Source organism: Pteronotus mesoamericanus, unplaced genomic scaffold (genome assembly GCF_021234165.1).
Source record: "Pteronotus mesoamericanus isolate MK-2021 breed Mesoamerican mustached bat unplaced genomic scaffold, CSHL_Meso_final contig_94, whole genome shotgun sequence".
Lineage (NCBI taxonomy): Eukaryota > Metazoa > Chordata > Mammalia > Chiroptera > Mormoopidae > Pteronotus > Pteronotus mesoamericanus.
Genome location: NW_026555285.1, coordinates 21,832,347 through 21,857,375, shown reverse-complemented (window position 1 = coordinate 21,857,375; position 25,029 = coordinate 21,832,347). Strand labels below are relative to the sequence as shown.

The window sequence follows — 25,029 nt, the reverse complement described above, 5'->3', positions numbered from 1 at the left end:
ATTCACATTTGATTGTTTTGTGATACACAGTGCATTTTCTACCCAAATTCTCACTTAGTTTGTAGAGGAAATCTTATAAATAAATAAAGAAACGAACAAACAAATAAATAATAAACAAGCAAGCCAGAGAAACATGAAATGTAGGTTGTGAAATTAGAAAAGGTGAACATATTTTAGTGCTTTCCATAAATATTATATACCACATCTAAAGGATAGAAACTGAATTGAAATATAGAAAATGCACTTTTATATTTTATTCTGTGTGTTTTAAGAAAATTCTCTGCATTTACTTCACACATGTTATAGCAGTTAATAAGGTAAAACTTAAAATACTCAAAATTTTTTCACCTTATAAAGTAGCTATACATTGAAATTCTCTTATTTAGTGGATGTATTTTGACTCTACCAACTCTCCATTTAATTTAATTTCATTTCATTTGAATTCACAGGATATTCAAAAAAACATATCCTATTTTTAAAAAATATTACATTGGTAATGCCTTAAAGAAACCTTACCTGGAAGATTTTTTCACTTATTATATAATGTTTTGATAATATGCTGATATAATTGATGAATGATATTTAAAAGTTTTCCATGATGTAAATAAAGAGCAATGCTATTTGTCAATGCAGGAAAACAACATTTTGATGCATTTGCATTTCCCCCACTCCCCAAACTAATAAAAACTACACCATTTTTTTCCTTCTGACTTACTTTCACCTTTCAAAAAATCAGTTTTTTACTAAAAAATTCTAATACATTCATTATTAAGGCTTTTCTGAATATAGTGAGAGAAAATATTGGTAATGAGTAAAAAGAAGAGTTCTTCCTAATGCATTATAAAAAAAAACAAAAAACACTGTATTCCATTTTGTCAATCAGTATGACTTACTTTTACCTTTTTCCTTCAGCTCATTGAGCTAAATTTACTCATAACACATTTTACAAGAAGCCAGCAAATAGTTTCTTGGTTTCCAGAAATGAGAAACACTTCTTTTAGTCGACTGAAATAGAAAATAATTCCTGAATGTGTCATGAAATTACAGATTCACCTATCTTGCATGACAGTGGGAACCTCATTATAGCCCTCTCTTAAATTTTAAAGCAAGGATGTTTAAACCACTGCATAATAATTTCTTAGATGTGACTTACCGTTTGTTTTACTGTAGATTAAAGAAAGCAAATGAATGACCAGAAGCAGGAAATTGCATCCAGGTTAGCCTCTGAGAGAGAGTGGCAGAGAGAGAGACACATGACAATCTACACAAATTTAGAAAGAAAAGTGCTGCCATTAGGCCTCTTCAGAAAAAAAGTAATGGGCATAGGCAATAAACTTAGAAAATGCACCCTTCAAAAAATAAAGAATGGTACTAATCCTACCAAACTCTGGGAGTGATTGAGCAAAAAGATGGCCAGTTACTTTGGATGGATTTCTTATTAAGGCATTATCATTTTGGACTTGATAAATGATTAAATCCTACCTTTTGAAATGGGGATGATAAGTTCACTTTCTTTGCTATTATTTCACAAGACTCTTCAGTCTTGAAAGACTCCTGTAAGAAAGGATGCTATGCTCAATCCTTGCTTACTACAGAATACAATGTTAAAGTAACAAGGTGGCCATTAAGAATTTACTGAGCACCATCTACCAAATCAATAATTTTGGTTACAATAATGAAAGTAAAATAGCACAAAAAGGTGTGGTCCCTTTTACACAAAGATGACAAATCCATTAGTCTCTATTAGAGGCATAAGTAGTTTAACTTTGCTATTGGTAGTGGTGATAGATTGTTAATTAGCCAGGGGTACACTTTCTTCTATCACTTCTAGTAATTAAAAACTCACCTTTACAAGACAATGCTCTTGGTACCAGAGGAGAGTGTAAGCTTATGCAACTGTACAATTACATGGAACACGGCAAACAGTGGTCAAAGTATTTTTCTAATCCCTCACAAAATTCCCCAAGACATTTTAAACAGGAAGGATCAAGACAAATATTTATTGTTTGTCCAATGAATTACAGGTTTCTTATTTTTAGACTTACGATGAAGAACACATGATTTTCTTTGTTCTTCAGTTCTCATTCTCCATAATGAGAGTTCACAATCATAACTCTTTCTGTAGATCAATGTTTATCTAAGTGTTTTCTGTGTATTACAAATGGCAGGACTACTAATATACACTTGAAGTAAAAAATGGGTTTTATGATGGATTTCAAAGAATGGAGCAGACATTTTCAGTGCAATATTTATATAGCTTTTATGTGGCATAATTGAAAGTGTGAATGGAGAGGGAATATTAGTATTTTCAGAAATTATTTGACTATGCACATAATTTTCCTCCATGAAACATGTCTAGGCCTCAGGGACTAGGTTTCTTACGACCAGATTTGTACAATTCCATTGTACTGTCCATTCTAGAGCATGGGCACATTTTGCTGGTTATGAATTACCTATGTAATACTGGTTAAGTAATCTAAATTTTTCAAAGCTAATTGTTTTTCATATATAGTTAGGACAAAATTGTATCTACTTTATATACTTTCAAACTTAAAAGATTTTATATTTATTAAATGTTTAGTACAGGACCTGACACATAGTAAACAACACATAAATAAGGATTGTTATTTTTTTATTTTCCAAATATGAAAAAAGTGAGAAAAGCATATAGTTAAATGAATAAATAAATGAATGAAAATGTGGATGTTGAATGTCCACTTCCTACTCTTGGGGACTGTGGATCTAAACTGCAAAATGCTGTTCAAGAGAGTCCCTGCTGGTTATCTCTGTATGGCAAAGCCAGGCCTATTGTTTGACTTGTAGTGAGGATTTCTAAGTGTTTGCTAAGTAAAAAAATAAATATTTTTAATGAATAAATATAGTAAATAAATTGAGAGTCTGTATGAGTTGGAGTCTGTTGCATTGTGGCACGCTGAGAAGTCGCACTTTCTTTTGCTGTATCTGAAACTACAGTGGATTTTGTGAACCTTTTAAGTGAAAAATACAAGAATAAAAGTTATTTCAGTTTCCAAGTCCCAAAGTCACTATATGGATTGACCCCTTCTGAATTTCTAGCAATAAGGCTTTTATGATTTAAATTCTATCTCTTAGTCAGGGGAAAAAACAAAACTATCAGCAAATGTTTTGGTTATGTTAATGAGTTTTTAGCCTGTGAGAATAACTACTCCTTTTAAAGTATCAGTTAGTTTACCTATTAAAAAGAAATAGAAATTTAGGAGAAAGCTTTACTTTACGTGTAATAATATAGTGGAACTATTTACACTGAAGAATTGACAGAATTTCATTTTATTAAGCATGTATATTATAAATTTTAAAGATGATTTTTACATGAAAAAGATCCATAGCAAAGACTGGCTGAAGAGCTAGATGAAAAATATTTATTACCCACTGATACTCTAAAAAAAAGGTGAAATACAATATGCAGTCATTTCTGTATTGGCGATCCATTTTATGTAATGGTGTTCTTCAACATTGAGTATGGGCAATATTTCACATTAACAAATTAAAGGCCTTCAAAGTGTCAGAATATTAAATGGCTTAACCAGTGACCTGAAAATAGTATTTTAAAAAAATAAAATATGCTGTTTTTTCATAGGTTATTTTTAGGTTTTTAAATTTACAAAACTTTACCACTTTATGTTGTTAATTTCTTATATTGTTATGGAAGATCAAATATGGAATTTACATTTTTATTAATGTAGCATATTTCACCTGGATGATGACATAATTCCAGTTAAGAATCATGACAACTTTTACAATGTTTATAAACTTAATATTTTCCTCTGTGAAACCCTTAGCATGAGTTCTAGCGTTTAGCGCCCTCAACAGCCTGAACATCCTTTCATTGGCCTCCTATCACCTAACTTGGGTTGCAGCAGAATAGTTTAATGCACACCATTACTTTGGGGTTAAAATAAAGTCAAATTTGCTTTTTACAAAAAAAGATGCCTTTTTTTTTCAATAATTCCTATGGAGATAGAACATGGGTCACAGGCTGCCCTTGTGCCATACCATATTTGATTAACCTGATTTACACAGTAGAAAAAGTTATTTTTCTACTCCACAAGCCAAAGGTACGCCATCAGTTGCACAGTAGGCATCTGGTTAAATATACAAATAGCTGATTATGGAGGGTGTCACCGCCCCACTGAGTCCAGTTATATGTATTGACCAAAGATAAATGTGCTTTCTCTCTGTGGGCCAAACTCTCAGAAGATTTTTTATTGCTCCAGTGTCAAACAGGCAAAACGGATTTTGATTGGGCATAGTTAGCTGTCAGAGGACTCTCATCTGTGAGCGGCAGTAATGCCGATTATCCTCCAAGTGGCCTGTAATAATCATTTAACTATTTTTCTTCAGCATTTTAACATAGTCACCTTTGCTATTGACTCAGGATCACCTACACAAACCAACATATTAGCTGAAAGAACCAGAACACATTAAGTATGTTTCACTCCATTATAAAATGATGAAATAGGGTACCTTAATGCTTCTGTGTAAAAATTGATATGTTTTGCCAAGTTTATTGTAATTCTATAAAAGGCTGTTAATAGGAAATTTAAAGAGAAAACTAAGAAGAAAAACAAATTTTCTGTAAAGATCTCTTTAAAATAAATAAAATTATAGTTAGTAATATCATTGCATGTTGCTAGCTACGTAAGTTCATGCAGAAATTTAAAAAATATATATTTTCTATAAAAACTGGAATATGATATTCTCTGTATATATTAGTTTTCATGTGAAATCTAAAGCACTCATATAATGCTTCTTTTTTCCTTATATTCTCCTGGTTGCTTAACTGTCACCAAATATTTTAACTTTTATCTTCCTTTTAAAAATATGAATAAATACTCATCCCTGAAGCTATTGTTTGATGATCCCTTAATATCATCAAATAATATCAAAGTTAAATAGCTTCTGACCATCTCTCTCTCTCAATTGTAATTCCATATCTGTACCTATATTTTATTTATATTTAATTATCCTTCTCTCCCATTATCTAATTTTATATTTACTTATTTCTATATTCAAGCACAATCACAATTTATTTTATTTAATAAAGAAAAAGGGAGTCAAACTATACATACACACACACATACACATACACATATATATATTTCAGCACTTTTATTTTTTACTTAATATATTGTTAACATTTTCCATACTAACACTCAATAAAAAAGAATGGGCGTGTATAACTTACTATATTCTAGTACTGTACTAAAATTTATATACACTCAATGGCACGCGCGTGTGTGTGTGTGTGTGTGTGTGTACATTAATTTGAATATCACAACAACTTAGTGAGGTGGGTCTTTTTTCCTATTTTATGGAGGAAGAAACAAACAGAGAGAGCTTAAGTAACTAACACATAATGCCTCATTGACATCTTATTACAGACAGCCTGGCTGCAGAGAACTTGCTTTTAAATACTATACTATACCTCCTTTCTACAAAGAGGTCATCCTTATCCTTTAAATAGCTATCTGATTTTACATTGTATGGATGCATCATAATAAATTTCAAACTTTATTAGTTGATGGATTTATAGGTTGTCTTCAGTTTTTCAGCATTGTAAATAATATGACAAACATTTATGCACATATATTATTACATATTTGTATTGTTTTTGTAAGTAGTTTTATATTTAAAATAATTCTTTTAAAGAAGAGTCACGTTTAAAATTTTCACCAGTACCGAAAACTTTCCTTCATTTAAAAAAATCCAAACACATGACTTTAATTTTTGATTGTTAGGTTGTTTCAAGACCATTCTGAAAATTTAATTACTACCCAAACTTCACTGGCGTGAATACCATTATGTGACTGGCATGCCATTTAAATTTTTACTAAGACATTCATAGATACTTGTAATAAGAAAGATGGGATTAATGATTTCACTCTGGGTCTTGAAAATAAATATCCAGCTTATTTATTTCTTCAATAAATAAATATTGTTAATTGAATAATACTTATAACATTTATAACTAGTTAGTTCTATGCCAAATATGAGGCATATAGTCACTGATATGAAAAATATATTATATCCTTATTTACATAGTAGAAAACTAAAGGTCCAAAAGATTATATAATCAAAGCCCAAATACCCAGTATTTGCAAGAGCTGAGAGGCAAATTCCTGTTTGTCTGGTTGGAAAGCCCTCACTGTTATTCTCTACACCACATTTGCTTTCTTCATTAAGTTTCATGGCAATGAGAAACAGACTTACTCAGGTTATCTCAGAAATAAGTTAGTATGGACAATGCACAGAAGCACAAGTGACCGCAAGGAAGAGCAGCTTCTGTGGGGCTCCAGGGAAAGCGGAGCCAGGGCTTCGCACCCAGAGCTCAGTCAGGGTGAAAGGAAGCTCTGTATCGGGGATTGTCTCTCAGGCACCTCATGCTATCAGTAAATAGGGCTTATTGATTTCCGGTTCAGGGGAGACGTTTTTCTTCTATTCCCTTTTTATAGTATTCCTCCATTGTTTGGCAGAATTTTAGCCTTTGCTTCCTCGTGGTTTCTATTGTTTCAAGGCACCTGCACCCTGTATTTTCCTTGATTGCTTTAAGTTACGTTTCCATTACCAATGATACATTTGGCAACGCTACTAAGTGTTGGAGATTGAAGAACAAGACTTACTTTACAGACCTGAATACGTGGCTTATATCTGTAACTGGTTTTATAACTGGTTTTATGTAGTTCCTCAGATTTTCAAAAGTGCTTCCAAGGTATTTATTTTTGTTTATATATGCTCTTCATTATTTAAAATATGCTTATGTCTTTGGTCTCACAACACAATTCTATTAGTTTAAATGACATGAATCAAATATTACCTTTTCTAGAAATCCTTCCCTTGCCACTTTCACAGCCTTCATACTCAAAGTGCCATTTGTGATTTTATACGTATTGCACAAGGTATAATTATTTGTTTTCATTACAAGTATTACTTAATGCAATTAGTAGTTCAAATGGCTTGTTCATTAGTAAGTCTTCTGTGTTGGTTTGTCAGGTGCTTGATGGCAGGATTCTTATTTCTTCTTCCTTGTAGTTCATACACTGACTGGAGCCTAATATGTGCTCAATATATATTAGTGGAATCAAAGGTTCATCAAACCACATTATAGTTTTTTCTACCTTTTTCAAGGAAACTTTTTTTAAGGGCCTAGCTGAAATCATATATTTTTCCTCCTATAGTAACATTAAGGTGTTTAACCAATTCTGCTAATTACTTAGTAAATAAAAATATATTTCTTGAAATTTTGCATCTCATTTATTTACTTATAAAACATACATAACTTATATTCAGTCTCCTCCTGTTCATTTCTTTGTATTTTCAATACAGTTGCATACATCTCATCAAAATTCTCTATTATCAAACATTCAAAATAATTGCAAAGGACATATTTTTAATGCATGTTTATGTCACTCAAGGATTTCTTTTCTCAAAATTTTATATAATAGTTCATCTTTTTATTACATTATTTTTCATTTCAAGCCAAAATTTTTACCCATTGACAACCACTTCAAATCAGGTATTAAAACATATGTATGTATTTTCTAGAGACAAGATTATCACTTGGCCTCATGCTCTCCTCTTCTCTGAATCAAGTGTAGGGTGTGTGTGTGTGTGTGTGTAGAACCATGAAGTTTGTCTAAAGACTAGAAGAAAAATAATTGGCAGCTATTCATTCTTGGAAATTTGACACATCCACAAAAATAAAGCTTCCTGAATTCAGGAGAAATTTTTTCTACCAGAGGCTATTTCAACCTCACTTACTTAATTGCCCACATTTCTTTCCCTTATACATTGCTCTCCTCAAAAAATGATGTTTCTTAGATAATACAAAATAGCTACATAATTAAAATTAGGTTTTAATATATATATTCTATATATGAATGACATTAAAGTCAAAATATTTTGCCCCATTTTTCTAATATTTTAATTAAGTACTTAATTTCAATACAAATTTAGAGAGTGATAATGAAATGACATAATATTTTTATAACAGAAAGAAGATTACTTTTTATCATAGTTTGAAATCTTTAATGAACATATTCGTAAACATCTATTATCCAAACTTGGCTTGGTACCAGTCACCTAGAATGCTTTAAAACTCTAGTGATTCTTGGGCTTCATTTTATTTTTTAAATTATTTTTTAATTTAAATATTATTTATGCCATTACAGTTGTCTGAATGTTCGCCCCTTTACCCTCCTGCTCCCAGCCCACAACACATCCGCACATCAATGTCCATGTCCACGGGTCATGCATGTATGTTCTTTGATCCCTCCTCCTCCTTTCAGCCAGTCCCCACCTCCGTCCTCCCCTCTCGCAACTGTCGGCCTGTTCCATGTTTCTAAGCCCGCAGTTTTATTTGCTTATTAGTTTGTTTTGTTCATTAGATTCCTCTTATAAGTGAGGTCTTATGGCATTTGTCTTTCTCTTACTGGCTTATTTCACTGAGCCCAATATCCTCCAGTTCCATCCATGTTGTCACAAAAGGTAAGAATCTCTTTTTGTTTACTGTTGTGTAATAGTCCATTGTATAAATGGACCACAGCTTTTTTATACACTTATCTACTAATGGGCACTTAGGCTGTTTCCAAAACTATGCTATTATAAATAACACTGCTGTGAACATAAGGGTGCTTATATATATTTTTGAATCAGCATTTCAGGATTTTAGGGTATATGCCCAGCAGTGGAAATGCTGGGTCAAAAAGTTCCATTAAAAAAAAATTAATGAAATTCCATACCATTTGCCACAGTGGCTGCACGAATGTGCATTCCCAACAGTTCACTAGGGTCTACATCCTCCCCAGCACTTGTTGACTTAGTAAGGATAACGATGTTGGCAGGTGTGAGGTGATATCTCATTGTGTTTTTAATTTGCATCTCTCTGATGGCTGGTGATGTTGAGCATTTTTTCATATGTCTATGGGCCCTCTGTATGTCCTCCTAGGGGAAGTGTCTGTTCAGGTTCTTTGCCCATTTTTTAATTGGATTTTTTGTCTTTCTGGTGTTGATTCATATAAGTTTTTTATATATTTTGGAGATTAAACCCTTATCCAATGCAGCATTGGCAAATATGTTCTCCCATCCAGTAGATTTCCTTTTTATTGATAATGGCTTCTTTAGCTGTGCAGAAGCTTTATACTTTGATGCATGTAGCCCCATTTGTTAATTCAGTAAATACTGAATCAGTTACTGTATTTGAAAAGCAGAGGAAATTCTTAACTTGGAGATCCTTTGTTCAATTATGTATTGGAGTGATACTCTTCACTGCCAAAGACATTGAAATCAATTCCATTTTTTTCACTGAACATATAGAAAGTACATAAATAATCGTACTTTAATCAATCTTATATACCTATATACAAATTATAAAGTATATGTGTATGTATGCAAATATCTATATCCATATATGCACACAAAGGTCAAGATATGCATGTATATATACAGTTAAAGTATACAAAGACACCAGCTGGCAAATCCTTAAAAATTAGGTTTATTTTGTTTGTATATATTATTTAATTTACATAAGTTGTATTATAAATTGTGCTTCCAACATTTTATTTTTAAGATCATTTAATGTGACTTTATGTAGCCCTAACTCAGTCCTTCTATCTGCTGCATAGACACCCATCACACATAGATATGAATATAGCATGCTTATCACTTCCTAAAGGGGAACTTACTTTAGGTTCAACTGTTTGCATTCAAAAACAGTGCTGTGATGAATGACCTTTAAAATGTCTGCTAGCCCTGGCCGATGTGGCTCAGTGGATGAGCGTGGGCCTGCAAACTCCAGTTCAGTTCCCTGTGTAGGACACATGCCTGGGTTGTAGGCCAAGTCCCCAGCAGGGGGAGTGTGAAATGCATCCACACATTGATGTTTCTTTCCTTCTCTTTCTCCTTCTCTTCCCCTCTCTAGGAATGAATAAATAAAATCTTTAAAGAAAAATAAAATGTCTGCTCGTTTCTCTCTGATTAATACATGAGAATGGAGTTGCTGGTATGTGGGATATCTGGATCCATACTTTTACAAAACAGGGTTGTCTTACTCTTCAAAATTATATTATCCATTTATACTTATGAGATCGTTTCTACACACCTTCCCCAAATCTTAATCTTATCCTAAATTTTATTTTATTGCTAATCTAAAACTTGTTGCTATTTTAATTCACACTTCTGTGAATACTTATGATTTTGTAATGCCTTGTTGATTACATACAAAACCCCCAAATATGTTTGTAACTCTTGTCTATGTATTTCATTCATTCAACTGATTTTGAGCCATACTAAATGACTGTTAATATGTCTCAATGTATGAGAAAGTGAATTATTCAACAGTTGTTATTCTTGTTCAAAACTACATCAGCCCTTATTCTTCCTTATTATTTATCATAAGTTTTAGAATGAGCTTCTCCAAATTTTTTTCTGGAATTCTGATATTAATTATCTTTACTGATTGATTAGGACAATTTGACACATTTATATCATCCTAGAACAATATATATCTTCTCTGGTATAAAATATTCTTTATATTCAATAGTAGATTTTTTAAATATTCTGCATAAAGATCCAATAATAATATGTAAATACAATTTAATATTGTTATTGTTTAATTGATTCTCTAGAGATTTTTAGTTAAAACATTATAATGTCTCCACACAATAAAATTTTTACTGCTCATTTTCAAATGTTATATTACTTACATTATTTTGTTATTTAAGTGACATGATCAGTAACTTTATATTTATGAATATATAGTATACATTTCTGAATGTAGTGGTGATGATGAACATCTTTTTATTGTTGTTCTAAATATTAAATAGCATTGTAGTGTTTTTTGATAAAGGGCTTTTTGTCAGATTAATAAAATTAGCACCTAGTCCTTGTTTCATTTGTCTTCGGCTATAGAGATTTTAGTCATAGCTATTGGCCATTTTCTTTGTTGCTCTTTACTATGAATCCTCTAACAATTTATCTTTGAAGTATCTGTTTTTTCTTCATAAATGTCCTCCCAATTAAAAGAAATAAATTAGGGCCACATCTGTTGTTAACTGAAGCTTTCCACTCTTCACTTAGTTGAATCCATAATTAATCACTTCTTTCTCCCAAAAACTTAATATCAGTTTATTATAATTGTTGGTGTTAGTGTTGTTTTAATTGAGGTTAATCTTCAATTTATTGTTGTTGTCATTTCATGAAACATACTCTCTACTTCTTTCTTCTCTTCTGCATTTACAGCTTGGTTCTAGAATGAATCTAGAGTCCTGGTTAATGCGACAATTTTTCCAATACAGAAGTTATATCTGTAAGTTAAACATAAGAAGGCTTAGATATCTCTTGATGCAAAAACAAATAAACAAACAGAAGTAAATTATGATAAATACTAGGTTCTGAACAGATCTTTGGCAGTACCCAGAACCAATTAAGAAAAGCTAACTGCTATTTTTAACATATAAGAGACATTCACTTAGTGCTATTAACTCATGGTACCAGGAGAATTTTTGCTCCTTAACTTGATTTTTGATATAAAAGATATAGAAACATATTTGCTTTTCTCAAAATACTTTAAGTTAGGGAATAATATATTTTGGTCAATTTTTTTCATCAATCTTTATTAGAAACCTTGAAACAATTTAATTTTGAAGTATCTTTCTTATTCCAGAGTGTTCCAGATCTTCAGGCTCTTCTTTTCGTTTGCCTAAAGAATAATCTGCCCCTGTTTACCTGTGAATAAATAAGCCCTAGTTAAAGAATCATGCTTTTTTTAAGACATCTTTAGTCTTCCTAGAAAGTTACCTGAGACAAGATATTTATTTCTTCTTTTTTTAATTGAAAATGGGACAATTTAATACATTGTCTTGTGTTCAGAAGGCATTCTGGGAGCTTGTGTTCATAGTTATTAACTACAATTTAATAACTATGGCCAGTACATAGTTACATCCAAGACACTCAATTAATTTTCATTATTAAAAAAAGTATCAACACAAGATTTTAATAATAAATACAAGTGTGGGTGATTTTTTCTGTATCTTCATATGCTTTGTAATATAATTACACATAGATCCTTAATAAGTATCAATTCAGTTCATTTCATTGAATTGAGTAAATACATATGATGCAAAGTGGTAATGTTTATCTGATAATATGCTTTAAGTTTGGTGGGTAAATCTGTTGCAATATAGAGGACAAGGTCCCAGTGTAAGTCCTCATTTCTTCTTCAATGTTCAAAAATGACCACCTGTCTATTAACAATTTGGTAGTGTCAACATAATAGCAACATTACAAAAAAGGAAATAAAATAACTTAAATATTAGTCTCAAACCTATAATAATAGGGATGATAAAACAGAAACTTAGTTCTCAGGGTTGTGCCTATTTACAAGTGGAAACATTAATAGAATTAGTTGTGGAGTCTAAAATTTTTTTGGTTCAATCATATTTTCACTCACCAGTTTATTTTCATAAACTGAAAATCAGATATACTTATGATTAGTTGCATTCAATCCTTCCAAAGAAAAACAACCTATATTCATTAAAATGAATTACTTTGCAGTTAAATTTGTATGGAAGAAATAATACCCCAAACATGCTGACATAGTACTTACAGATAAAAACATGGATTATTCAAGTGTCAAACTGATACTCTTCACAAAGATATATTTCATTTTCACAAAAGTGTGATAAAATTGTAAGTAATGGGATACATTTGAAAAAGCGAGTATTGTTTTAGTAGTGCGGGTCAGTTTGTACAATGCTTAGAAAATTTGAAGTCACATTTTGTTTCAATGTTTCAGGCTCTCAGCATCCATCGGCAAAGTAATTTAATTAAGGGTGTTTTTGTTTTCTCTAATGCATAACATGTAATTTATTAATGAAACATATATATGTACACTTTGAAAGATGTTCATTTAATACTTAGTACATTCTTACATTTGCTATCTTCAGTGTTTTAATATTAATGAAACTTTTTTTAAAATTACAAACTTAAATGTATCTTAAAATTTTTCACCAAGCATCTGAATTAAAAAAAATTATCTTTTCCTATTTGTGTTGCAAATCAGCCTTTAATGGAAAATGACAGCAATAGCTTGGACAGAAAATAATACTAGTATTTGTAAATTAAATATTGGTAAATAATAACTTACCTGTAAACAAGATGACCTGAAGTTTACTTTGATTTGGAATTATAATACCAAGTCTATAAAAAAAGGTCCTGGGGAAATTAATCAATACTATGTCCCTAGAGAATAGAGAATTTAATAAAATGATTAATTATGCCTTAGCTAGTATTCTGAATACAATATTTAAACAGATATTCAAAACAATGATTGAATAAATGTGTATGTGGGTGTATATATAAAAATCTTAATAGTTTCCTTTAGATATATATAATTTTACCTACTAGCAAATTTGACCTTTTCTTTACAATCAATTCAGTAAGACATTGTGCTAGAGAGTCAATATATTTCCGTAATGATAAGCCTCAATGAATGATGATACTTTGAATTTACAGAAGCACTCTAATCAATACTATAATGGAATGTAATTATAATTATCTTTTGTGTTAACCATTGTATCTTTGGTCCCTGGATATCACTTTATAAATATTTCTTTTACAACACATCTCTTAGAGAAATATAATGATAATATACGATTAAAGAAAAGAAAAACAAAGAAACTAAGTAATCTCAAATAAGGTCATAAGGAAAACATACAAACCAAGTATTCATTAATTTAGTTTGAATTTTTGGCAGTAAATAAACAATCATGAATTACTATCATAAAATAAAGAAATAACTTTTATTCATTTAATACATTTATCTACATTTAAATAGCTCTCACAGACCTAATAACATGCAAGGCACTTAAAGATAACAAGTTTCAGTATAATTAAACATTTAAAAATTCTCTAATATCTAACATTTTATAGTATAGCTCTAGAGTTAGTGGGAAAGCGAATATGAGAATGAGTGAGAAAGACAGAATTAGAGGGACATGTTAAAAGAAATAATAATACAATGGTTTCACCACTTTAAAATATATTTCTTTATAAATTTTTATTCTATGATTTAGTATTTCTATATGTAAACTGGCAATGATAATAATAACTGATAGCTGTGTGTGTGTGTGTGTGTGTGTGTGTGTGTGTGTGATGCCTCACTGGAGTGAAAGACAAATACCGTATGATCTCACCTATAACTGGAACCTAATCAACAAAACAAACAAGCAAGCAAATTATAACCGACAACATTGAAACAAAAATACAAACCAACAGTAACGAGAAGGGGGGAGGATGGGGAAAAGAAGGGAAAGGGTCAAATTAAGGAACATGTATAAAAGACCCATAGACAAAGCCAAAGTGGGGCAAAATTGAGGGTGGGAGGTGGGGGTGGGTGGGGCAGGGGAAAGTGGAGGCGGGAAAATGGAGACAAATGTATTTGAACAAAAAAAAAAATAATACATGCAAAGTACTTAGGACAGGAGCTCGCTATCTTTTGCTAGAGGACACTTAGAAGGAGCATTTTATCCTTCTTAGAGTTTATACATTTTGCCAAATGAAGTAAAACCAAGGAATTTTGTTTCTTTTTTCAGTTTTTTTGTTTGTTTTTTTAGGATAAGAATAATTCAACTGAGCAAGAAGTGGTGGAATGGTGAAACTTAAGAATTTCTTCAAGATAGAGCCTATAACATCTAAAATACAAGGTATGATATGGTAAGAAAAAAAATCATAGACAAAAGAACGCTATTCCTGAAGAACCTGCCATGTTCCAGAGGAGGAGTTACAGCACAGTGACTTGATTCGCCAGCTCCGAAAGCTGGACTGCTTGCTTGTTCTTGAATTGCATATAAATAGAATTACACACTATGTACCCTTTGGCACTTATTATTTTTCATTCAAAATATTGATTATAAGATTCATGTATGTTATTGTGCAAACCTAAGTATTTTATTCTTTCTTGTTGCATAATAATCCATTTCATGAATATAACAAACAATAGCTATTGAACATCTGATTGTTTATTATGCTTGGCATTTATGACCAAAGCTTCTACCACTATTTTGTACTTATCTTTTTGATGGCAAATGTTCTCAATTCTTTTGGGAATCGATGCCTAGGAATATAGGCCCAAGAATATGGATAAATATTTGACTTGCTTTTGTAGTTTATGTGATTTTTGGTGCCTTTGTGAGTTTATTTGTAGCATTATGATGGGTTTATGGTTGTAGCAAACTTGGAATTGTGTCTCCGTTATTCTTCAAAAGAGAATCTGACACAAGAAGTGTAGTAGACTAATAGTCACCAGAACTTTTCCACATTATCTGCCTTAGATTTTGAACTGAGACCACTTTTCTGATCTGGCCAGCCAATGTTGAGTAGGGCATTGCTACGAGGTCTTGTCACTCCCTGAAAATGCAGGATTTCTCTGTGGAACCTGGAGCTCATTATTAAGCAGGCTTAACATTCTCAGGGCTACCCTGCGGTCTGACGTTCTTCCTCCCAGTCCCAAATGGCTCCCCTCCATCAAAGGCTTGCATTACACCTTAAGAATTATGCTTGCATTCCCTACCCTTGGTCTGTTACAAGCATTATCTTCAATAAATTTCATAAATCAACCTACCTTCTGACATCTACTTCCCAGAGAAAGCAATCATCAACACAGTAGTTATATTTCGTGCTAGTCATAATATTCATTTTCTCAATTAAAAAATCAATTTTTCACAAATCTACAGCTGTCAGTATCTTCTTTTCTAATATGCCAGTTCAGTCCTTTTGTTCACATTGCCATTAGATTTGTGTATTTTCTTATTGAGACGTTCTTTATATAGTATGGATGAGAGTTATTTTTCCAACATGCGATTACACATATATTTTACCAGTTTTTAAATTATTGATTCACAATTTTGATGTTTTAGTTGGTGAACAGAGTTTTTAAATTTTAATGACATTCTTTTCATTTTCTAGGGATAGTGAATGTTTTGGGGGGCATTTTTCTTTTAACTATTTTTTTCAATGATACAGTATCTTACTATCTGAAGATCTAATTGACTTTGTTAAATGACTCATTAATTGCCTGGGGCAGCATCCCATCTACTAAATAAGTACTAAGTAGATACTGTAGATTAGCTTATTGGTGTTAACCAGAAAATTCCAGAATGGTTGACTAATATTACATTTCTGGGAAGGGTTGAAAACGCAGGTAGATGAGGTATCAAATCTAGGTTTAGTATCGTGGGCAGGAGTGATTTCATGGAAGTCCTATAGTTTTCTCTTTAAAAATTTCCATATCAAGTAACCACATTAACAAAATAAAGGAGAACAAAAACACATGAACTTTGTATTGTATGCAAAAAAAATGTATTTGGAAAAAAATTTAACACTCACTTATGGGACAAAAACACAAATCTTTTGGCAAACTGTAAATAGAAAAGATTTTACTTAAATACAAACCCAAAATTTATAAAAAGCTTCAAAGATATATTACATAAATGTTAAAATTAACTGTTTCTGTCCAAATGTACAAGCAGCAGATGTGCTAAATATTGAACTGGCAATTATAGGTAGTACCATAATAAAAGAAAAAGAAAGTGTACAGTATTTGAGGCAAAAGAAATAAGACCTTTATGATTTGCAAATTTCAGTATTGTATTTAAATAAATACAATAGAAATTATGAATTTATAAACAGATGAATATATATAATAAATTAGGAATATTGCTAGATACAAGGTAAACATTTAAAATCAATATTATTTCTTTATATTAGCTATAAATTATCAAAATATGAACCTAAAAACAATATTATTTGGGTATAAAATATAAAAATGTAAAATAATAAAATACTCAGAAAAATTTTTTAAAACAATGTGATTTTAAAAGAAATAACAACATGATATTTCTGTGACAGTGGAAAATTGTAACATGAGAAATTGAAACCCATGCCACAATTCTTTTGAAATCGTTTCTGTAAATGCTGACTCTGACTACTATGTAGCTCATAGATAAACAATATGTTTGTATAAGAATTCTAGGAACTAACTTCAGAAGATACAGCCTCCAGCTTTCAGATATCCTAGCTCTTGGAGATTTGCTGACCTTCACCTGTGGAGCCAGGATGACATAAAGTTGGGTTGTTGTGGAGCCAGGACGACTACACCAGGGTGATACCACCAGACCATCACCTGCCTTATCAGAATGGACTGTGCTTGTCTGCATGTAGAGAACGTTTCAGCCCCCTCCCTTTATCTGTTTCCCCTCCCTCCCTCCCTATAAAAAGCTTTGCCTCCACTGAGTTGCGGACGTGAGCTTTTGAGAGATGAGTCCCCCATCTTCCCAGGAGATAGACTTTGAGATCTAAGTCTCAATCTTCCAGGCTGGCTGCTGGCACCTGAAAATAAACCTCTCTCCTTGAAATCAGCACTATCTCTTGAGTATTGGCTTTTGTAGCAGCAGGCAGCTGGACCTTCATACTGGTTACATGTCCAGGGTGAAAAATTTCAAACACTGCTGATGTGTTGCTTTATAAGATTTAAAGATTTTTTTTTGATAATGTTACACAACACTCTGACGTGTACATAGGTGAAAGCCAAAGCTCTGTTATTTAGAAGTGAGAGAAAGACACCGGGTAGGGCTACACAGGGAGCTGCACCAGGACACAGGGTAAGAGCAATCTAGGGTGGTAGGATGAAGTTCGTGTGCGGTGCGTGATGCGGACGCTCACTGTCAATTGATTAATTTGAATAATTTTTCCATGTCCAGGTCATAGGGGCTGTCCTGGCCCCAAGGGCATTTGGAGAGGGTACACTGAGACCCCTCATCGTAAGGTCTTGGTAAGAGAAACAGGGCTTGGATTGTTCATTCGCTTAAGGAAAGGAAGTGATTGGACTGGGCTAGGGCCTCCAGACTGAGCCAAAAAACATTTTATTTATATATATATACACATATATACACACATATATATGTATTTCATATTTAGTGTTCCACAAATTTTGACAAAACACAGCCTCTGTTTCTTTGATTATGCCAAAACTTGAATCTGAAATATCACTCTTTTTTTGAGTTTTAAATCATTTAGTTAAAAAACCATTCCCCATCCAATTTCAATGATTTTTTCCTTTTGCCTAAATTTCTATTTTTATAGCCAAAGAAACTCACTTTATATTTGCTTCAAAATTTACACTAATTTTATAGTCAAAGCAAGTAGAATCATAATGGATCATGCATTAACTTCTTATAAATTCTAAATTTCTATATATTTCCATATTATATATTCTTGGTGAATATGTATTATTTACTATACTGATAAAATAGAATTTGTAAAGACATCTGTCTTGTTTATAAGTAAAATAACATTGTCTAGTTTTATTGATCACTTAGTTCCAAATTCTTTATATCTCATGAATTAATAGGTTTACTGGATGAAGTGGAGGGTTAGAGGGATTTAAGGATGATGCTAAATGAAAACATATAGGGAAAAAGTGTGCTAAAAATGATGTTGATTACAAGATATCACACAAAAATACATCAAAACAATATAGAAAATTCTAAAAATCTGTGTGTATACCGGCTACAGGATTCAGTTCTGGATCTTTCCCTCAAGGTATTTGGTATGTAAGTAAGTGAACCCTGTGCAAGATGTATTTATCTGATCTTATGTTTCTATAAGAATTATTTTGAAGATTTTCTTAAAGTTTCCAGTAAAATATCATTCACTAATAGTTCTCAATAACTTTTCATTGGCCGAACACAGAATCAGGCACAATGCTTAGAACATGTATAAAATGTATTGAATTTATTTTACTTAGTAATAAAAACTAACATAAAGAATAGTAAAGTAGACAGACTGTGATAAAGCAGAATGTGAAAAAACTATTTTAATGGATCCATACATCTGAAGCAGCTATAATAGTCGTTTCATAATTGAAAATTACAGTCATCAGATTATTGGTCCACTTTTTGTAAAATATACTGTTAAAATATTGATAACAAAAACATTTCAAGAAGTACTGCCCTCTAAAATCTCATTTGAAAAAAACGTTTAATAAAACTTTACTCCATTTTATAATGTTTTAATGAAAGTTAATTTGGTTTACATATTTTAAATAGAACTATCATTTATAGTTCTTAAAAAACCTAGGCTAAAAAGTTCAATCTTTGTGCTTTCTGTTCAGTGCATTTACATCTATTTATTTAAAGTTTTAAATTTTCCATTTTAATATTTTGTATAATTTTATTTCATATAATGATATTTCACTTTTCAGCAGGTAACCTTTATATATTTTATTCAAATTTTAGTTGATGTTAGAAAATAGATTAGCTTTTAGTAATAGTTCCTCCTAACATGGAATTTCAATGTTTAAAACTTGAATGACATTATGGCTCATTTTTAAATAGAAATTTTCTCAACGGCATATCTTCTCTAAGGCATTACAACTTTTAAACTTGTTTTGGTTCTGTGTCCCATTTTCCTTCCAATTGTTCTTACAACCTTCAATTGCTTCAATTGAAAGCTGTGTCTCCATACATTTTAGTCTTTTTCTGTTGTAAAAATCCAGCAGAATTGCTGAACACACCATGCTATAAATACTCATTTCAATCAAAGCCTAAGTAAAAAGACTCCATAGTTCCAAACTAAAAAAAGGCTTTGGAGATATTTACAGCTTCTATATCTTTCTTATTATGTGGAAGCAGATTCTAACTTAAAAGGCAGTACTTCTCCAGCTCATACATGGTGCTGCCCTTAGAAGTGCAATTAAGCTGTGTTAGTGGAGAGGTCACTTCAGAAATCATGGAGATTAAACATTTATAACATTGGATCAAAAGTGATTTGTACATCACACTGATGATCTTCCATTTATACAGTTACTCAGTCTTTAGATTGCTTGGGTCTCAAAACATAAAAACCATTAATAGGGCAAAAATTAGTATGAAATGAGCATTAGATGCACTTTCTAATGAAAAATGTATTAGTCCATGTTAATGCAACCAAACAGAAGTTAAAAAAGATCCAAGTAAGCACGATCAGCTCCAACACAACATAATCACTCAGGATGCTCCAACAGTAGAAAAATCAATGCTTCCAAAGGCTTGGAAATTTTAGCAAAGTGCATGAGCTATAGAAAGTAATGTCCACACTTTGCAGTGGGAATCATTTTCTCTTCTGAACATCCTATTTTAGTAGGAATATTGATAAAATTTTCCATACATTTAATAAATAACTCAATTATCTTTCAAGTGCTTATTATGTGGCACACCAGAGGTTGTGTTTTCAGCCCAGAATACAGTTTCTCTTTTATAAACTCAGAATTTAGTTAAAGGAAGCAGATGAAAAGAAACAAATCACAATGAAAGTTTAAAAATAATAAAAAGATATTGTACAGAATCTTACAGGAAATAGCTGAAAGGATGTCAAATCTGAATGAATAAAGAAAGTAAGGAAGCACTGAAATGAAAAATTGTATATCTTAGCCACACTGTTTGAAGTAACAATAAATTAAAATTACCTATCAGGAACATCTAACTTGTGGCCCACAGGCTGCATGCAGCCCAGGATGGCTATGAATGCTGCCCAAAACAAAGTCGTAAATTTACTTAAATTATGAGGTGTTTTTTTTTTCCATTAGTGTTTGTGTATTTAATGTGTGGCCCAAGACAACTCTTCTTCCAGTGTGGCCCAGAGATGCCAAAAGTTTGGACATACATGTAAGGGACTGTCTTAATAAATTATGATTTATGCACACAATGAGGTAAAATATAGTGATTAAAAAGAGATTATGTGAGAGAAAAATAATAAAATTTTTGTTGAGGGGGTGGCAGCGACTGCAGACCCACTCATCCTTCTGTAGGATATCTCCTTGAAAGCAGAAGAGGCCGGATAAGAGAACCAAAGCTTTTGTTTTACAATGAAAGGTTGCAGATTTTCTGACTGAAGGGACCATGTCTACATTACTTTGAAATTAACCTTCTCATAATGTATATAAAAGACAATCACTTGGTGTATCTGTTTGTTTTTTACAAATCTAAGAGGAGTTTTAGTTTTTCTTTCTTCCACTTAACTGTTCAAATTGGTGTGATATCCTGTCCAGACTTATAGTCATTTTTGTGCCAACTTACATGCATGCACATCTGATAATGTTTATTTAATGTTAAATTGTTTTTCATATCTCTTCTATTTTGGTACAAAGGGGACATTTTTGTTGGCAGGATCATTTTATTTTGCCAACACTGGACAATTGTCTATCAAGAATTTGGCAGAGCATTTTCTGGCCTTGGAAGGAAAATTATTAAACTCACTTCTAAATGTAAGTTTTATTTTATGATTCTATCATTTTCATTGAGCTCAGTTAAACAGGGTATACAATGGAAATGCATTAATTTTCTTACTAAAAATGTGAGGATTAAGCATAATATGGTTTTCATTTTTTAAAGTCAATGAATCATGATAATCAAAAGAATCTATAGCTACAGAGTTCTCAAGTTTCTATAAACATGAATTTATTATTGCACTATCTTCATAAATATGACATTAGACTACTTCAAAAAATTCTTGACAAAGGAGATACACATGGCAAATAAATTCGTTGTTCTGAAGAGCCCATCTGAAAACATATTAAACCTTTCATCTTCAAAAACAGCATCACAGCACTGTTTACTCCCCAAGACTTTTTGAAACACTCACTTCAAAACTCTTGCGTTGCTATTTTCTGTTAGTGTGCCACCATTCCATCATGACTCTTGGTCACACGTGATCAAATCCCTGTGTACTGATACATAGAATTAAAAGCACAATTCATATAGTGCAACAAAATAAGAGATTCAAGTCCAGTTAAATAAAAAAAATTTTTAAATCCAAATTTCCTACCAAATTATGGCTTATCTTAACAAAATAAAACCAAACTAAATAAGGCCTACCCATCACTGTTAAAATTTGAAAACAAAAAAGCAGGAAAAATGAAATTTTCACAGATTTAAATCTTTGTATCTCTTCATCTATATACAGCCATAGTTATCTATATTTATGTCTATATATCCTAGTAATCTCAGCAACAAACCAGCAGAGATGCCTATCATTGCCTATTTTCTTAAGCGGATTTGGTAAGCAAGGAAAGGCAAAGAGAAATATCTTAGCTCTCAATCCTGCTCACTTTCCCCTTATATAGAACTCACAAAAGTTCTGTGAAAATGAGATAAGAGTAAAATATAATAGTCAGGCAGAAATCCTGAAATTTCTTCTACTCCTAATTTGTAGTGAAGCAGATGGTTATGTTAAGCTAAAATTCTGGGTATAGAGGCACAGATCTAAAACATCCTAAAAACAGAAGCTACTCATAAAGCTTGTGTTTTTCCAAGAGGGATGGGAAACCATTTTACTAAGCATTTTTCTGTCTGTCTATTGGGAGGGTAACTGGAGAGTGAAGACAAAATTATCATAATCACCCAGAGCTAATTATCTCCTTCAGTAAACAGGAATTTAGCAGAAAAGAAGTTAAATGAGAAAATAGATAAAGCAAAATACTCAAGGGAAGTATGAAGCCCGGGGAAATAAAATACTCCAGGAACTCAGATGAAGTTCTCTCTCCAGCTGGACACTAACAATAGTACCATACCCCCCTAACCACGTGGCACTGGCTGTTTCCTTCAAGGGTCTGTAAATGGAGTAGGAATGGCTGGGAACCGCTTAGTGAGGCCTCATGAGGAGTCAGGGAAGTGAAATATTGTAAGGCAAGTTCCACTGTTGAACTGAATCTTTAGGAGACCCTCCAATACGGGGAAAATATTCAGACCTAAGTCATGCATTCCACAAAAATGCAAAAGTAATTTTCCTGTGTGCACAGGAAGGAGTGGAAGACCATATAAAGGCAATTAAGGAGAAGTTCAGCTCTTCACTAAATAGCCAGGGTAATATGCTCGAAGTTTCAAATACTTAATACAGCAATGCTGGTCTTGAAATAAATTACAGATGAATCAAAAACTGTTCCTTTGTAACCTGGATCTTGTAACTAATCAAGGAACTCATTTTGAAGGTGCCTGTTGTGGGTGGGGAAGAGAGGTTGCACACGCGACAGCCAGTAAATGAGGAAACTTCAGTAATGTTTAATGGGAATAATGTTTTGATAAGTGTAGTAATTGTTTTTGAAAGTCAAAACCATAAAATTTTAAAGAAATGTCATTGGAAATATTATGTTTCATTGACTGATGATGAATTTACAGAAAATTTTGAAGTTTATTAACCACAGAATATGGCATAATTATTTCCATTCTAAAAATAGCTAATTGTTAAAAAATAATTTATCTTGATTTTAACAAAATTATTAAAAGAAAAACTTTATCACTTAAGATTCAAGTAAAGTACAAATTTATTGTGATTTATTATCTTTTATGGAAGAGTTCACAAAAAATTACTGAAAAGTATTAAAATTTCTTATCAAACTGAAGTCATGACTCCACACAAATGCTATTAATATTTTCCAGGCAGGAGTGGACTCTACATATATTCAATATACTCCTAACATCTCAAAGACATATAAACATTTTGATAATTTTTGTGAAACAAGCTTCTCCACTATGCAGAATTCATTCAGATTGTCACATATTTTTTCTAAAGTTTCAATTTCTTTAAAATATTTAACATTTATTAAGATCATTTTATAAATTAATATGAATTTTATACTCACACACATGCATAAGCACCAATGAAAAAGATCAAACAGATGTTTCATTTGAAGTACACATCTGTTAGCAGTGAAGAAATTTTATGTATGCTAAATTGCATCTGCCCTTTAATTTTCTCTTGATAGTAAATATTGTAACTAAAAATGACATTTTACCAATCAAAATAATAGTCATCGGAAAAAAAATAATGACTTTTACTCTTGAAACCCCAAGTGTTTTATATATTTCAATTTTTATTTTATAAAATATATCTAACAAAAAGTATATTGTGTTTTAAAAAATGGGATTTACCTGTGAAGTCATATGTATAGTGATTAATTATAGCTGTATGACAATTATTAAAAGAACTGTGTTAGGGCTTTTTCGGCTTTCGGCTCGGAGGAGGCGAAAGTGCAACTTTCTTCAGTCGTCCCAAATCCGGGTTCATCTGCCTTCGCCATGCTGCCGAAGTTCGACCCCAACGAGATCAAAATCGTATACCCGCGGTGCCACGTCTGCCCTGGCCCCCAAGATCGGCCCCCTGGCTCTGTCTCCAAAAAAGGTTGGTGATGACATCGCCAAAGCAACTGGTGACTGGATTACAGTGAAACTGACCATTCAGAACAGACAGGCCCAGACTGAGGTAGTGCCTTCCGTCTCTGCCCTGATCATCAAAGCCCGCAAAGAACCACCACGAAACTGATAGAAGCAAAAAAACATTAAACACAGTAGCAATATCACTGTTGATGAGACCGTCAAAATTGCCTGACAGATGCGGCACCGATCTTTAGCTAGAGAACTCTCTGGAACCATTAAAGAGATCCCGGGGACTTCCCAATCTGTGGCTGCAATGTCGATGGCTGCCGCCCTCATGACATCATAGATGACATCGACAGCGGTGCAGTGGAATGCCCAGCTAGTTAAGACCTACAAAGGAAAATATTTCGATTAAAGATCTTTTGACAACCAAACCAAACCAAGCCAAACAAAACAAAACAAAAAACTGTGATAGGATACATTATGTAATCTACTGACTACCTTTCTGACTACCTTTGTTGTTATTAACAAGCAAGATACTAATTAGAATCACTTTATAATTATGTATCTATATATTTTATATTGATATAAAAAGCTGCATTATTTTCTTAACACCTCAAGAAATGAAAAACAAAACAAAACAAAACTGTGATATATTGTGAACTTAGCAACCTGGAAAAAAAAAAAAGAAAAACTGAATGAGCAAATTCTGAACAATGGTAAACATATTTAAAGAGAGTGCAGTAATGTAAATGATTAAGTAGATACTATAAATATATTTTTGCAGCTGACACATTATATTTGCATA

The 25,029-nt window shown here is 32.0% G+C and overlaps 1 pseudogene; it reads left to right on the top strand.

Annotated features, from left to right (window-relative positions):
• The first annotated feature begins 24,075 nt into the window (after window positions 1-24,075).
• LOC129081102 (60S ribosomal protein L12-like) lies at window positions 24,076-24,608 on the top strand (annotated as a pseudogene).
• The last annotated feature ends 421 nt before the right edge of the window (window positions 24,609-25,029 follow it).